Here is an 18,000-nt window from a genome sequence, read left to right as displayed (position 1 = left end):
AAGGATAACAATAGGCATTTCAACATCCCCAAGGGTTATTTTCTGGTCTGGGAATAAAGTCCCTTCCTGCAGCTTTTGAAACAGACCGTAGTTCCTGAAGATGCGAGCGTCATATTCCTTTCTCGGCCATCCCACATTTATGTTGGTGAAACGTCCCTTGTGATCCACCAGTGCTTGCAGCACTAGTGAAAAGTACCCCTTTTGGTTATGTACTCGCCGGCTTGGTGCTCCGGTGCCAAGATAGGATATGGTTCCATCTATGGCCCCACCAGAGTTAGGGAATCGCATTGCAGCAAAGCCATCACCTATGACCTGCACATTTCCCAGGGTCACTACTCTTGATATCAGCAGATCTTTGATTGCATTGGCTACTTGCATCACAGCAGCCCCCACAGTAGATTTGCCCACTCCAAATTGATTCCCGACTGACCGGTAGCTGTCTGGCGTTGCAAGCTTCCACAGGGCTATTGCCACTCGCTTCTCAACTGTGAGGGCTCCTCTCATCTTGGTATTCGTGCGCCTCAGGGCAGGGGAAAGCAAGTCACAAATTTCCATGAAAGTGCCCTTATGCATACAGAAGTTTTGCAGCCACTGGGAATCGTTCCAGAGCGGCAACACTATGTGGTCCCACCAGTCTGTGCTTGTTTCCTGAGGCCAGAATCGGCATGAACCTGCCCCATTAGCACCATGATGCCCACATTGCCAGGGCCCGTGCTTTGAGAGCAGTCTGTGTCCATGTCCTCATTGCTCTCGTCACCGCGCTGATGTTGCCTACTTGCCTGGTTTCGCTTTGCCAGGTTCTGGTGCTGCATATACTGCTGGAAAATGCATGTGGTGTTTAATGTGCTCCTAACTGCCAAAGTGATCTGAGCGAGCTCCATGCTTGCCGTGATATGGTGTCTGCACAGAAAAAAAGGCGCGGAACGATTGTCTTCCATTGCTCTGACGGAGGGAGGGATCACATGAGATGACATGGCTTACGGGGTTGGCTTACAGGGAACTAAAATAAGGAACAAATATTCAACAGCGAGGATGATTCACCACAGGAACTAGCCACCAAGGAAAGTGGTGGATTCTCCATCTCTTGATGTCGTTTAATGAAGACTAGATGCCTACCTGGAATCTGTTTGCCCCGAAAGGAGCTACTGTGGTCTATAGGAGGCCTGTGATATGCAGGGGGTCAGATGAAATGCTCTAATGGCCCCTTCTGACCATACAGTCTCCTAATTTCTGAAAAACTGAGTGTAGAATTGGGAGCAGCCTCTGATGTTTTACTGTCTAGCCGGCTTCCTTCCTGGAATGAACCCTCATTGAGTGGGATGATCCACAGGGTACGAGTAGCTGAAACCTCCAAAGTGTCTGGCCAGAAGCAGGACATTAGCTGTGCAGGGGAGGGGTGGGTGTGGCAGAGAGATCACAAAGGCCTTTTGCAGGAGCTCATCCTATTGGTCAAAGGTGATGGGGAGGTGGTGACCTCACAGAGAGATGCTAACATCAGCCAGGCAGGACAGGGGTGCAGGGCCAGGGGAACGTCAAGAGATCCCTGTGGCTTTGCTTCAGCAAGTCTCCTTCTCGAGGTCTCTCCTTGAGGACTGAGAGAATATTAGTGTTCACGTATGTGAGCACGAGGAGGAACCTCTTTGGAGTTTTCTCCTTTCCTTCTACAGGGAATTACAGATTTTACGAGAAAACAGACGTCCCTGTTGAGAAGGTAAGAGCCTCTGGGAGGTTTGGAACCTGTTCCATCTGATCCATCTGGTGCCAAGTGAATTCTAGGCATGGAAAACCCTAGTTTAAGGTGGCAGAATTTTATTCCCCACCTAGGATTTTGTCCCTTAGCATCACTGGGGACATTAGGGTTTGTCCTTTGGGTGGTTTTACCTTTTCCTCCATTCCTCCCTCCTTTCTCTTCATCTCTTACTTCTTTTGTCCTTTCCCCAGGTCCCCATCCCACCACCAGGAGAGGGGTGTGTGTTTGTGTCCCCCGGGGGGTGCTCTGCAGCTTCCATTGTGGGATGTCCACCCAAAAATGTGGGGCTGAAATAGTGCTCGGAAAGTGATCCCCACCAGTGACCGGGGCCATCCTTTGTGCTCTCTGGTGAGAACCCGCAGCCTCCCGCCCTTCAGCCTCTACCCCGATTGGCTGAGGTGGACCTTGACGTGGGGAATGGTTTCCCAGGAGAAGTCTGGACTCCTGGATTCTGTTCCTTCTCTATCCTGGTTTGGGAGTGTGGCCTGGGACGGCAGGAGGCAGCTGCTTGTCCAAAGTGACCGATGGTCTTTGTGACTGACCCCAGTGCTGGAAAAGGAGGAGACTCCCCGGGTATTGCTGCACCAGGGATGACGAGGGGGAACGTTGGGAGCAGATGATGCAATGAACTCCTGGCAGTGTGTGTAGATTGCACTCCCTGCACCCCTGTGTCTAGCTGGCTTGCTTCCCAGAATGAACCCTCATTGAGTCTGGCCAACAGCAGGATATTAGCTGTGGAGGGGAGGGGTGGGTGTGGCAGTGAGATCACAAAGGCCTTTTGCAGGAGCTCAGCCTGTTGGTCAAAAGTGATGGGGAGGTGGTGACCTCACAGAGAGATGCTGACATCATCCAGACAGGACAGGGGCACAGGGCCAGGGAAACGTCAAGAGATCCCTGTGGCTTTGCTTCAGCAAGATTCCTACTCAAGGTCTCTCTCTGAGGACTGAGAGAGTATTAGGGTTTACGTTCGTGAGCGTGAGGAGGAATCCCCTTGGAGTTTCCTCCTTTCCTTTTCCAGATTTTACGAGAAAACAGATGTTCCTTTTGAGAAGGTAAGAGCCTCTGAGAGGTTTGGAACCTGTTCAGTCTGATCCATCTGGTGCCAGCTGAAATCTAGGCATGGAAAACACTAGTTTAAGGTGGCAGAATTTTATTCCCCATAGGATTTTGTCCCTTAGAATCACTGGGGAGATTAGTGTGTGTCCTTTTGGTTTTACCTTTCCTCCATCCCTCCCTCCTTTCCCTTCATCTCTTACTTCTTTTGTCCTTACCCCTGTTCCCCATCCCACCACCAGGAGAGGGATGTGTATATGTGTGTGTCCGGGGGTGCTCTGCAGTTCCCATTGTGGGATGTCCCCCCAAAATGTGGGACTGAAATAGTGCTCGGACAGTGATCCCCACTGGTGACCGGGGCCATCCTTTGTGCTCTCTGGTGAGAACCCGCAGCCTCCCGCCCCTCTCCCCTGATTGGCTGAGCAGGGGATTATTAACAGGGAGTTGACTCAGGTCCTTGTTGGTCTCTTCTAAGACCAAGTAAATAAGACCTAACCAGTCATATGGTTGACAAATTTTGCTGCTTCTCTGCATTAATTGTCTCTGAGCAGTTCATGATTCTCTCTAACATTCCAGTTCTTCTAAGATACTTTGTGAATAATTACTTTGAACTGTGGTTGTTCATTTGAGAACACTTTATTCAGGTCTCAGAGTAACAACCGTGTTAGTCTGTATTCGCAAAAAGAAAAGGAGTACTTGTGGCACCTTAGAGACTAACCAATTTATTTGAGCATAAGCTTTCGTGATCTACAGCTGACTTCATCGGATGCTGTAGCTCACTAAAACTTATGCTCAAATAAATTGGTTAGTCGCTAAGGTGCCACAAGTACTCCTTTTCTTTATTCAGGTCATTCAATGTATGAAATTCAAGATGCGATGGTTAGTCTGAAAGTCTGGACTCTTGGGTCCTATTCCCAGCTCTGCCACTGACTGGATGTGTGACCTAAGACAAGTCAATTCTCCTTTCTCAGTCTTTGCTATCAGTTGGAGCAGGAGATAATAAGAGGTGTCCTATCACGTTTACTCAGATCAGATTATGACCTAATCGAAGAGCTGAAATATTCTATTTGATTTGTATTTTATTATTTTGAAATTGATAAGAGCAGCAGGCTCCAGGAAGGTGTGTAAAGTGCTGGGATGTCAGGATCTGGGAGGCGCTGTCTCCCCTGCACTAGGGCAGTGTTCTGCACCCTCTGCTGCTGGCTGAGTTACTCCGTCCCTCGGCAATAAGACAGATTCTTGTTTTCACAGCCAGTCGATCGCCCAGTGTCATCACCCTGCCTGGTGGCTCGGCAGGGTAATTCCTCAGGACACCACCCTTTCCAGCCTGCCTTGGGCTTGGAGAATGAGGAGGAGGGCGAGCGAAAGCTGGCCACCCTGGACATCTGTCATCCATCTCTTCATCACCTAGAGCAAGTGAGTGGCATTAGCGTTCCTCTGTGGCATCCCCTGTCTGTCTGGGGAGAGGCAGAAAGAGGGGAGAGAATCTCTCCGAAAGGAGATCGGATTTGCAAACCGACCCCAGGAGTCCTTCGCTCTCAGTCCAGGGAGGGACTTCTCCAGAGCTGTTTCCAGTGTGTTTGGAAAGATCTCAGCAATGGGGCTCCCAGCCCTTCCCTTGTGGGAGACTGTTCCGAAGGCTGAGAGTCTCTGAACTGGGCTAGACCCTGTGAGCTGCTGAGCATGGAAATCAATGGGAAACAAGGAGACCCTGGGCTTGCTATGCCTAGGGACTTTGACGTGGGGAATGGTTTCCCAGGAGAAGTCTGGACTCCTGGATTCTGTTCCTTCTCTAGCCTGGAGCGGGAGTGTGGCTTGGGACAGCAGGAGGGAGCCGCTTGTCCTAAGTGACAGGTGGTCTTTGTGACTGACCCCAGTGCTGGAAAAGGAGGAGACTCCCGGGTATTGCTCCACCAGGGATGACGAGGGGGAACGTTGGGAGCAGATGATGCAATGAACTCCTGGCAGTGTGTGTATATTGCACTCCCTGCACTCCTGTGTGGGGATGAGGAGCTGCTCTGGCAGGGACTGGGATGGGGAGGGACCAAACAGGGCGGTTAGTGAGAGGCTGCCTTGGGCCCAGACTCACGGCTGCTCCTCGCTCGGTTCCATTCTGGCCAGGCTCCTGAGGATGTTGAGAAAGAAGGCTCTGCAGGTGGCCTCAGAGCCTGAGGGAAGCAGCTGCCATCTTCCCCTGGAGCAGAGTGGTCCCTTTGTCCCCTCTGGCGGGGAAGGAGTTCCCGCCAGAACCAGGAGGTGGAAGCGCCCAGCCTTCTGGAGGAGGAAACCTGCTCCGGATGCAGGTGGTGAGGTGGGACGGGCACCAGCTAGGCTGAAATAGAGCTGTCCCAGGATGTGTCTGGGCAGGCAGGATTCAGCCGAGGAGGGGAGCCGGGCAGGGTGGCTCTGGGGCTTGTTGTGTGGGAAGCACGGGCCCCAGAATCCCAGCCCTGATTCCCAGCAGGAGGCATCGCCCTGCCCAGTCACTGAGGTTCTTCCAGCCTCCCGAAGGCAGGAGGTGGAGGAACCCTGTCCAAGCACCAGCAGCTCGGCCCGCTCCCCATGGGAAAGCAGCAGTGCCGGGGACTGAGGCAGCAGCCAGGCCGAGGTGTCCCGCTGCTTTGTTCCAGGTGAGGAACCAGGCTGGGCTCAGGGAGGGGTGAGGAGGGGGCTGTGAACACCCTGGGCCCAGGCACTCAACCAGTGCTCTTTGGACGGGTCCCCAGCCCACGTGTCTGGCTTGAGCCACATGAACCCCACTGATACTAGATGCTGCCACTTTTGTCCTTGATACTCCAGGTGGGGGCGGGTGAGTCCAGGACACTGTGGGGGAGGGAGGGTCTCTTTGCTATGGGCTCCTGAAGGAGTTGGGGGCTGAAGGCATCACTGAGAGGGGGAAGTGTGGGTCCTGATCTGCCCTGGGTCCCGCAGGTGGGAAGGGGGCACATTGCCCCACCATGCCCCTCTCCTTTCCCCGCGTGGCAGCAGGAGTCACCCTGTCCCCTTCTCTTCCTGGTGCAGGGACCTCCAGGGACTCAGAGGACGAGGAGAAGGTAGCCGTGGACATGGCCATGAGGAGGCTGCTCTCAGGAACATCCGAGAGCAGTTCCAAGGCCGAGAAAAGGTAGAAACCTTTCCCAGCTGTGCTGGAACTGAGATTGTCCTGCCCCTTCCCAGCACCCTGACCCCCTGCAGAGCTCTAACAGCTCTAACAGGGACTTTTCTTCACTATGATCGTGGACCCCCAAAATAGAGGTGTTTGTCACAGACCAGCCAGGGTCTCCTCCCCCAACATGCACTGTCCCAGTTCCTGACCTTGTTTGTGTAGGAGTTGTGGTTGATTTGGACAATGGCCGGGTCCCCACTATCCTCCATTCAGGCCTGAGTCCCGCAGCTGGTGTGGGTGGGGCAGGGAGATCCCTGGCTCACTGGCTCTCTCTCCCCTAACCCCACTCCTGGTTTGTGCAGGACGAGGCCCAGCAGCTCATATTCCTGGATGCCATCCACCCCGCGTGATTCGCTACACGGAAGAGAGCACAGGACACATGGGAGTTGCACTGCTGCAAGGCGGCTGTGGTGGAGAGGACTGTGGTGAGTGAGACACAGCGCCCAGCCGCTGGAGGGAGGACAGAGGCATGGAGGTGCAGGGGTCCTTTTCTCACTGTGCTGGGGGGCGCAGGTTCTGGGTACTAAGGCTCTGAAGAAGCTCTCAAGGAGTAATTTTTAAAATAATTTTTATCAGTGATTTGGGAGCAAACATACAATCCCTGCTGAGAAGACTTGTGGGTGACAAAATACACTGGTGGGTGACTGGTGGGTGGCAAACTGGACCCATTCAAAGCAAAGAAATTTGACCAGAGCCAAATGCAAGGTCCTATAGCTAGCAACAGGGCATGCCGGTCACACCTGCAGAATGGGGAAGTATATCCAGGAAAGCAGTGACTTTGAAAGGATTTTCGGGGCCATAGTGGAGAAGCCCGTCATCATGAGCTCCCAGTGTGATTCTGTTGTGAACAGAGCTAAAGCCATCATTAGACGTAGGAGCAGAGCGGTGAGTAGGATAGGGAGGTGACAGAGCATGAGTGAGACTGAGATTGGAATACGGCATCCGGTTTTGCTGTCCTCATTTGAAAAAGATGTTGAGACATTGGAGCTGGGGCATCAAAGAGCCACCAAATGTTCTGAGGGCTGGAGAAAAATGCCTTCTAGTGAGCTATTGAAGTGTTGAAGTGCCTTAAGGGAGAGAAAATATTGGGTGTGAAGGGGCTCGTTCATCAAGCAGAGCAAGGCATCACAAGACCCAATGGCTGGAAGGTGAAAAGAGAGAAATTCATATTTCAAATAAGGAACAAATATTCAACAGTGAGGATGATTCACCACAGGAACTAGCTACCAAGGAAAGTGGTGGATTCTCCATCTCTTGATGTCATTTAATGAAGACTAGATGCCTTTCTGGAATGTGTTTGCCCCGACAGGAGCTATTGTGGTCTACAGGAGGCCTGTGATATGCAGGGGGTCAGATGAGATGCTCTAATGGCCTCTTCTGGCCATACAGTCTCCTAATTTCTGAAAAACTGAGTGTAGCATTGGGAGCAGCCTCTGATGTTTTACTGTCTAGCCGGCTTCCTTCCTGGAATGAACCCTCATTGAGTGGGATGATCCACGGGGTACTAGTAGCTGAAACCTCCAAAGTGTCTGGCCAGCAGCAGGACATTAGCTGTGCAGGGGAGGGGTGGGTGTGGCAGTGAGATCACAAAGGCCTTTTGCAGGAGCTCAGCCTATTGGTCAAAGGTGATGGGGAGGTGGTGACCTCACAGAGAGATGCTGACATCAACCAGGCAGGACAGGGGTGCAGGTCCAGGGAAACGTCAGAGATCCCTGTGGCTTTGCTTCAGCAAATCTCCTTCTCGAGTTCTCTCTTTGAGGACTGAGAGAGTATTAGGGTTCACGTAAGTGAGCACGAGGAGGAACCTCTTTGAAGTTTTCTCCTTTCCTTTTACTGATTTTACTAGAAAACATACGTCCCTGTTGAGAAGGTAAGAGCCTCTGAGAGGTTTGGAACCTGTTCCATTTGATCCATCTGGTGCCAGCTGAAATCTAGGCATGGAAAACACTAGTTTAAGATGGCAGAATATTCAGCCAAACACCTAGGATTTTGTCCCTTAGAATCACTGGGGACATTAGGGTTTGCCCTTTTGTGGTTTTACCTTTCCCTCCATCCCTCCGTCCTTTCTCTTCATCTCTTACTTCTTTTGTCCTTTCCCCTGTTCCCCTCCCACCACCAGGAGAGGGGTGTCTGTGTGTGTGTATGTGTGTGTGTGTGTCTGTGTGTGTGTGTCCTGGGGGGGTGCTCTGCAGCTCCCATTGTGGGATGTCCACCCAAAAATGTGGGACTGAAATAAGGCTCGGACAGTGATCCCCACCGGTGACCGGGGCCATCCTTTGGGCTCTCTGGTAAGAACCTGCAACCTCCCACCCCTCAACCCTGATTGGCTGAGCAGGGCGTTACTGACAGGGAGTTGACTCAGGTCCTTGTTGGTCTCTTTTAAGACCAAGGAAATAAGTCATAACCAGTCATATGGTTGACAAATTTTGCTGCTTCTCTGCTTTAATTGTCTCTGAGCAGTTCATGATTCTCTCTGACATTCTAGTTCTCCTAAAATACTTTCTGAATAATTATTATGAACTGTGGTTGGTCATTTGAGAGCACTTTATTCAGGTCATTCAATGTATGAAATTCCAGGTCCGAAGGTTAGATTGAAAGTCAGGGCTCTTGGGTCCTATTCCCAACTGAGGTCACACAGCCAGTCTGAGGCAAAGACAAGTCAATTCTCCTTTCTCAGCCTTAGCTTCTCTCTCTTTCAAGTAGGGATAACAATCCGCTCCTACCTAACTCACGGTGGGGGGAAGATGGGGATCCATTGGAGCGAGTCACTTGGAGCAGTGCATAGTATGAGGTGTCCTATCACGTTTACTCAGATCAGATTATGACCTAATCGAAGAGCTGAAATATTCTATTTGATTTGTATTTTATTATTTTGAAATTGTTAAGAGCAGCAGGCTCCAGGAAGGTGTGTAAAGTGCTCGGAAGTCAGGATCTGGGAGGCGCTGTCTCTCCTGCACTAGGGCAGTGTTCTGCACCCTCTGCTGCTGGCTGAGTTACTCCATCCCTTAGCAATAAGACAGACTCTTTCTTCACAGCCAGTCGATCGCCCAGTGTCATCACCCTGCCTGGTGCTTGGCAGGGTAATTCCTCAGGTCACCACCCTTTCCAGCCTGCCTTTGGCTTGGAGAATGAGGAGGAGGGCAAGCGAAAGCTTGCCACCCTGAACATCCGCCATCCATCTCTCCATCACCTAGAGCAAGTGAGTGGCATTAGGGTTCCTCTGTGGCATCCCCCGTCTGTGTGGGGAGAGGCAGAAAGAGGAGGAGAGAATCTCTCCGAAAGGAGATCGGATTTGCAAAGCGACCCCAGGAGTCCCTCGCTTTCAGTCAGGGGAGGGGCTTCTCCAGAGCCATCTCCAGTGTGTTTGGAAAGGTCCCAGCAATGGGGCTCCCAGCCCTTCCCTTGTGGGAGACTGTTCCGAAGGCTGAGAGTCTCTGAACTGGGCTAGACCCTGTGAGCTGCTGAGCATGGAAATCAATGGGAAACAAGGAGACCCAGGGCTTGCCATGTCTAGGGACTATGACGTGGGGAATGGTTTCCCAGGAGAAATCTGGACTCCTAGATTCTGTTCCTTCTCTAGCCTGGAGGGGGGGTGTGGCCTGGGATGGAGGAGGGAGCTGCTCGTCCAAAGTGACAGGTGGTCTTTGTGACTGACCCCAGTGCTGGAAAAGGAGGAGACTCCCGGGTATTGCTGCACCAGGGATGACGAGGGGGAACGTTGGGAGCAGATGATGCAATGAACTCCTGGCAGTGTGTGTAGATTGCACTCCCTGCACCCCTGTGTGGGGAGGAGGAGCTGCTCTGTCAGGGACAGGGATGGGGAGGGAGCAAACAGGGCGGTTAGTGAGAGGCTGCCTTGGGCCCAGACTCACGGCTGCTCCTTGCTCGGTTCCAGGATGGCCAGGCTCCTGAGGATGTTGAGAAAGAAGGCTCTGCAGGTGGCCTCAGAGCCTGAGGGAAGCAGCTGCCATCTTCCCCAGGAGCTGTCCCAGGATGTGGCTGGGGAGGCAGGATTCAGCCGAGAAGGGGAGCCGGCAGGGTGGCTCTGGGGTTTGTTGTGTGGGAAGCACGGGCCCCAGAATCCCAGCCCTGATTCCCAGCAGGAGGCATCGCCCTGCCCAGTCACTGAGGACCTTCCAGCCTCCCGAAGGCAGGAGGTGGAGGAACCCTGTCCAAGCATCAGCAGCTCGGCCCGCTCTCCATGGGACAGCAGCAGCGCCGGGGACTGAGGCAGCAGCCAGGCCGAGGTGCGCCGCTGCTTTGTTCCAGGTGAGGAACCAGGCTGGGCTCAGGGAGGGGTGAGGAGGGGGCTGTGAACACCCTGGGCTCAGGCACTCGACCAGTGTTGTGGGGACGGGTCACCAGCCCACGTGTCTGGCTTGAGTCACATGAACCCCACTGATACTAGATGCTGCCACTTTGGTCCTTGATGCTCCAGGTCGGGGCAGGTGAGTCCAGGACACTGTGGGGAAGGGAGGGTCTCTTTGCTATGGGCTACTGAAGGAGTTGGGGGCTGAAGGCATCACTGAGAGGGGGAAGTGTGGTTCCTGATCTCCCTTGGGTCCCGCAGGTGGGAAGGGGGCACATTGCCGCACTATGCCCCTGTCCTTTCCCCGCGTGGCAGCAGGAGTCACCCTGTCCCCTTCTCTCCCTGGTACAGGGACCTCCAGAGACTCAGAGGACGAGGAGGAGGTAGCTGTGGACATGGCCATGAGGAGGCTGCTCTGAAGAACATCCGAGAGCAGTTCCAAGGCTGAGAAAAGGTAGAAGCCTTTCCCAGCTGTGCTGGGACTGAGATTGTCCTTCCCCTTCTCAGCACCGTGACCCCCTGCAGAGGGTCTTGTCTCTGATGATCCACCAGCTCTAACAGCTCTAACAGGGATTTTTCTCCATGATCTGGGACCCACAAAATAGGGGTGTTTGTCACAGACCAGCCAGGGTCTCCTCCCCCAAGATGCACTGTCCCAGTTCCTGACCTTGTTTGTGTAGGAGTTGTGGTTGATTTGGACAATGGCCGGGTCCCCACTATCCCCCATTCAGGCCTGAGTCCCGCAGCTGGTGTGGGTGGGGCAGGGAGGTCCCTGGCTCACTGGCTCTCTCTCCCCTAACCCCACTCCAGGGCAGGGGTCCGTTTCTCACTGTGCTGTGGGGTGCTGGTGGGGTGCTGGTCCTGGGTACTAAGCCTTTGAAGAATCTCTCAAGGACAAATTTTTCAAAATAATTTTATCAGTGATTTAGGAGCAACCATACAATCCCTGCTGATAATATTGATGGGTGACAAAATACTGGCAGCGTGGTAATTACTGATGAGGAGAGGGCAGTGATACAGAGGGATCTGGCTCATTTGGCAAACTGGACCCATTCAAAGCAAAGAAATTTGACCAGAGCCAAATGCAAGGTCCTATAGCTAGCAACAGGGCATGCCGGTCATACCTCCAGAATGGGGAAGTGTGTCGAGGAAAGCAGTGACTCTGAAACAGTTTTCGGGGCCATAGTGGAGAAGCCCGTCAACATGAGCTCCCAGTGTGATGTTGTGGTGAACAGGGCTAAAGGCATCATTAGACGTAGGAGCAGAGCCGTGAGCAGGATAGGGAGGTGACACAGCATCAGTAAGCCCTGGTCTACCCTAGGAGTTGAGGTCTAATTTAGCAGTGTTAAATCAATTTAAACTTGCACCTGTCCACACGACGAAGCCCTTTTCTTCGACTTAAAGGGCTCTTAAAATCAATTTCCTTACTCCACCCCCGACAAGGGGATTAGCGCTGAAATGGGCCTTGCTGGGTGAAATTTGGGATACTGTGGACACAATTAGACAGTATTGCTCTCCGTGAGGTATCCCAGAGTGCTCCATTGTGACCGTTCTGGACAGCACTCTCAACTCAGATGCACTGGCCAGGTAGACAGGAAAAGGCCCACGAAGTTTTGAATTTCAATTTCCAGTTTGTCCAGCATGGCAAGCTGCAGGTGACGATGCAGAGCTCATCAGCAGAGGTGACCATGCAGAGCTCATCAGCTGAGGTGACCATGATGGAGTCCCAGAATCGCAGAAGAGCTCCAGCATGGACCGAACGGGAGGTACGGGATCTGATCTCTGTATGGGGAGAGGAATCCGTGCTATGAGAACTACGTTCCAGTTTTCGAAATGCCAAAACATTTATCAAAATCTCCCAGGGCATGAATGACAGAGGCCATCACAGGGACCCGAAGCAGTGCCACGGAAACTTAAGGAGCTGAGGCAAGCCTACCAGAAAACCAGAGAGGCAAACGGCCGCTCCAGGTCAGAGCCCAAAACGTGCTGCTTCTATGATGTGCTGCATGCCATTTTAGGGGCTTCAGCCACCACTATCCCAGCCGTGTTGTTTGACTCCTTCAATGAAGATGGAGGCAACACGGAAGCAGGTTTTGGGGATGAAGAAGATGATGATGATGATGAGGTTGTAAATAGCTCACAGCAAGCAAGCAGAGAAACCAGTTTTCCCGACAGTTAGGAACTGTTTCTCACCCTGGACCTGGAGCTAGTACCCCCCCAAACCCACCCAAGGCTGCCTCCCGGACCTACCAGGCAGAGAAGGGACCTCTGGTGAGTGTACCTTTTAAAATACTATACATGGTTTAAAAGCAAGCATGTTGAATGAAAAATTTGCCCTGGCATTCGCGGCTCTCCTGGATGTACTCCCAAAGCCTTTGCAAAAGGTTTCTGGGGAGGGCAGCCTTATTCCATCCACCATGGTAGGACACTTTTCCACTCCAAGCCAGTAGTACGTACTCGGGAATCATTGTAGAACAAAGCATTGCAGTGTATGTTTGCTGGCATTCAAACAACATCCGTTCTTTATCTCTGTGTTATCCTAAGAAGAGTGATCTTATTCATGGTCACCTGGTTGAAATAGGGTGCTTTTCTTAAGGGGACATTCAGAGGTGCCCATTCCTGCTGGGCTGTTTGCCTGTGGCTGAACAGAAATGTTCCCCACTGTTAGCCACGCGCTGGGGGGAGGCAAAATGCGACCTTGTAACGAAAGCACATGTGCTATGTATATAATGTTAACAGTAAGGTTTACCGTGAAAGAGTGTACCCATTGTTCTATAAAATGTGTCTTTTTGAATACCACTGTCCCTTTTTTTTTCTCCACCAGTTGCATGTGTTTCAAGGATCACAGGATCTTCTCCTTCCCAGAAGCTAGCGAAGACTAGAAGGTGAAAAAAACGCACTCACGATGAAATGTTCTGTGAGCTCATGCTGTCCTCCCACACTGACAGAGCACAGATGAATGCGTGGAGGCAGACAGTGTCAGAGTGCCGGAAAGCACAAAATGACCGGGAGGAGAGGTGGCGGGCTGAAGAGAGTAAGTGGCGGGCTGAAGAGAGGGCTGAAGCTGAAAGGTGGCGGCATCGTGATGAGAGGAGGCAGGATTCAATGCTGAGGCTGCTGGAGGATCAAACTAATATGCTCCAGCATATGGTGAGGTGCAGGAAAGACAGCAGGAGCACAGACTGCCGCTACAGCCCCTGTGTAACCAACCGCCCTCCTCCCCAAGTTCCATAGCCTCCACACCCAGACGCCCAAGAACGCGGTGGGGGACCTCTGGCCACCCAGCCACTCCACCCCAGAGGATTGCCCAAGCAACAGAAGGCTGGCATTCAATAAGTTTTAAAGTTTTAAACTTTTAAAGTGCTGTGTGGCCTTGTCCTTCCCTCCTCCACCACCCCTCCTGGTGCTTCTCTCCTCCACCACCCCTCCTGCGCTACCTTGGCAGTTATCCCCCTATTTGTGTGATGAATGAATAAAGAATGCATGAATGTGAAGCAACAATGTCTTTATTGCCTCTGCAAGGGGTGATCAAAGGGAGGAGGGGAGGGTGGTTAGCTTACAGGGAAGTAAAGTGAACCAAGGGGCAGGGGGTTTCATCAAGGAGAAACAAACAGAACTGTCACACCGTAGCCTGGCCAGTCATGCAACTGGTTTTCAAAGCTTCTCTGATGCGCACTGCTCCCTTCTGTGCTCTTCTAACCGCCCTGGTGTCTGGCTGTGCGAAACCAGCGGCCAGGCGATTTGCCTCAACCTCCCACCCCGCCAGAAACGTCTCCCCCTTACTCTCACAGATATTGTGGAGCGCAGAGCAAGCAGTAATAACAGTGGGAATATTGGTTTTGCTGAGGTCTAACCAAGTCAGTAAACTGCGCCAGCGCGGTTTTAAAAGTCCAAAAGCACATTCTACCACCATTCTGCACTTGCTCAGCCTGTAGTTGAACAGCTCCTGACTACTGTCCAGGCTGCCTGTGTACGGCTTCATGAGCCATGGCATTAAGGGGTAGGCTGGGTCCCCAAGGATAACAATAGGCATTTCAACATCCCCAAGGGTTATTTTCTGGTCTGGGAATAAAGTCCCTTCCTGCAGCTTTTGAAACAGACCAGAATTCCTGAAGATGCGAGCGTCATGTACCTTTCTCGGCCATCCCACGTTTATGTTGATGAAACGTCCCTTGTGATCCACCAGTGCTTGCAGCACTACTGAAAAGTACCCCTTTTGGTTATGTACTTGCCGGCTTGGTGCTCCGGTACCAAGATAGGGATATGGGTTCCATCTATGGCCCCACAAGAGTCAGGGAATCGCATTGCAGCAAAGCCATCGCCTATGACCTGCACATTTCCCATGGTGACTACCCTTGATATCAGCAGATCTTTGATTGCGTTGGCTACTTGCATCACAGCAGCCCCCACAGTAGATTTGCCCACTCCAAATTGATTCCCGACTGACCGGTAGCTGTCTGGCATTGCAAGCTTCCACAGGGCTATTGCCACTCGCTTCTCAACTGTGAGGGCTCCTCTCATCTTGGTATTCGTGCGCCTCAGGGCAGGGGAAAGCAAGTCACAAAGTTCCATGAAAGTGCCCTTATGCATGCAGAAGTTTCGCAGCCACTGGGAATCGTCCCAGAGCTGCAACACTATGTGGTCCCACCAGTCTGTGCTTGTTTCCTGAGCCCAGAATCGGCGTTCCACGGCATGAACCTGCCCCATTAGCACCATGATGCCCACATTGCCAGGGCCCGTGCTTTGAGAGAAGTCTGTGTCCATGTCCTCATTGCTCTCGTCACCGCGCTCTTGTTGCCTACTTGCCTGGTTTCGCTTTGCCAGGTTCTGGTGCTGCATATACTGCTGGATAATGCATGTGGTGTTTAATGTGCTCCTAATTGCCAAAGTGATCTGAGCGGGCTCCATGCTTGCTGTGATATGGTGTCTGCACAGAAAAAAGGCGCGGAACGATTGTCTGCCATTGCTCTGACGGAGGGAGGAATCACATGAGACGACATGGCTTACGGTGTTGTCTTACAGGAATTAAAATCAACAAAGGGGGTGGCTTTGCGAGAAACAGAATGACCCCCTCAAGGATAGAACTCAAAACCTCAAGGATAGAACTCAAAACTGGGTTTAGCAGGCCGTTGATTTCACGGAGGGAGGGAGGAGAAAATGAATACAAAACAAATCTGGTCTATTTCTTGTTCTGAGCCACTTCATCTCTCTTTATACATCTTGCTGGCAGCAGACTGTGCAGTACGACCGCTAGCCATCATCATCTCCTGGTTGCTCAGCAAAAGATGGTGCAGTATGACTGCTGGCCATCATCTACTGGCTGCTGATTAAAAGACTAAAAAGATTAAAAGATTAAAAGTGCACTGCCGGTAGGACTGAATCGCCATGAGACGAAACTTAAAAGGGAAATGACCTGGCTGAGTCACTGCCATGTTTGCCCAGGCGCCCCGACCTCATCGAGGTCGGTTAAAAGAGCACCCAGGACTACATCGACGACGGCTATCAGTCATACTGCACTGTCTGCTGCCAAAAGGCAATAAACTGCTGCTGTGTAGCAATGCATTACCACGTCTGCCAGCACCCAGGAGACATACGGTGAAGGTTAGCTGAGCGGGCTCCATGCTTGCTGTGATATGGCATCTGCACAGGTAACTCAAGAAAAAGGCACAAAATGATTGTCTGCCCTTGCTTTCACGGAAGGGGGGAGGGAAGGGGGGCCTGACGATATGTACCCAGAACCACCCGCCACAATGTTTTAACCCCATCAGGCACTGGGATTTCTACCCAGAATTCAAATGGGCAGCGGGAACTGTGGGAACTGTGGGATAGCTACCCACAGTGCAATGCTCCGGAAGGGGACGGTTGCCTCGGTACTGTGGACACACTCCGCCAACTACATGCACTGAGAGCATTTGGGTGGGGCCACACACAATCCACTGTATAAAAACACTTTCTACAAAACCAACTTCTATAAATTCGACCTAATTTCGTAGTGGAATACGGTTTTGGTGTTCTCATTTGAAAAAGATGTTGAGACCTTGGAGCTAGGGCAGCAAAGAGCCACGAAATGTTCTGAGGGCTGGAGAAAAATGCCTTCTAGTGAGCTATTGAAAGAGCTCAACCTGTTTAGCTTATTGAAAGAAGATTGAAAGGTGACTTCATTGAAGTGTTGAAGTGCCTTAATGGAGAGAAAATATTGGGTATGAAGGCGGTCGTTAATCTAGCAGAGCACGGCATCACAAGACCCAATGGCTGGAAGGTGAAAAGAGAGAAATTCATATTTCAAATAAGGAACAAATATTCAACAGCGAGGATGATTCACCACAGGAACTAGCTACCAAGGAAAGTGGTGGATTCTCGATCTCTTGATGTCGTTTAATGAAGACTAGATGCCTACCTGGAATCTGTTTGCCCCGAAAAGAGCTACTGTGGTCTATAGGAGGCCTGTGATATGCAGGGGGTCAGATTAAATGCTGTAATGGCCTCTTCTGGGCATACAGTCTCCTAATTTCTGAAAAACTGAGTGTAGCATTGGGAGCAGCCTCTGATGTTTTACTGTCAAGCCGGCTTGCTTCCTGGAATGAAACTTCATTGAGTGGGATGATCCACAGGGTACTAGTAGCTGAAACCTCCAAAGTGTCTGGACAGCGGCAGGACATCAGCTCTGCAGGGGAGGGGTGGATGTGGCAGTGAGATCACAAAGGCCTTTTGCAGGAGCTCAGCCTATTGGTCAAAGCTGATGGGGAGGTGGTGACCTCACAGAGAGATGCTGACATCAGCCAGGCAGGACAGGGGTGCAGGGCAGGGGAACGTCAAGAGATCCCCGTGGCTTTGCTTCAGCAAGTCTCCTTCTCGAGGTCTCTCTTTGAGGACTGAGAGAGTATTAGGGTTCACGTACGTGAGCACGAGGAGGAACCTCTTTGGAGTTTTCTCCTTTCCTTCTACAGGGAATTACAGATTTTACGAGAAAACAGACGTCCCTGTTGAGAAGGTAAGAGCCTTCTCCATCTGATTCATCTGGTGCCAAGTGAATTCTAGCATGGAAAACCCTAGTTTAAGGTGGCAGAATTTTATTCCCCACCTAGGATTTTGTCCCTTAGGATCACTGGGGACATTAGGGTTTGTCCTTTGGGTGGTTTTACCTTTTCGTCCATCCCTCCCTCCTTTCTCTTCATCTCTTACTTCTTTTGTCCTTACCTCTGTTCCCCATCCCACCACCAGGAGAGGGGTGTGTGTTTGTGTCCCCTGGGGGGTGCTCTGCAGCTTCCATTGTGGGATGTCCACCCAAAAATGTGGGGCTGAAATAGTGCTTGGAAAGTGATCCCAACCGGTGACCGGGCCATCCTTTGGGCTCTCTAGTGAGAACCCGCAGCCTCCCGCCCTTCAGCCTCTACCCCGATTGACTGAGGTGGACCTTGACGTGGGGAATGGTTTCCTAGGAGAAGTCTGGACTCCTGGATTCTGTTCCTTCTCTAGCCTGGTTTGGGAGTGTGGCCTGGGATGGCAGGAGGCAGCTGCTTGTTCAAAGTGACCGATGGTCTTTGTGACTGACCCCAGTGCTGGAAAAGGAGGAGACTCCCCGGGTATTGCTGCACCAGGGATGACGAGGGGGAACGTTGGGAGCAGATGATGCAATGAACTCCTGGCAGTGTGTGTAGATTGCCCTCCCTGCACCCCTGTGTCTAGCTGGCTTGCTTCCCAGAATGAACCCTCTTTGAGTCT

Source organism: Eretmochelys imbricata, chromosome 3 (assembly GCF_965152235.1).
Source record: "Eretmochelys imbricata isolate rEreImb1 chromosome 3, rEreImb1.hap1, whole genome shotgun sequence".
In the NCBI taxonomy this organism is placed as follows: Eukaryota; Metazoa; Chordata; order Testudines; family Cheloniidae; genus Eretmochelys; species Eretmochelys imbricata.
The sequence above is the reverse complement of the archived record's forward strand: the minus strand, read 5'-3'. Positions refer to the sequence as shown.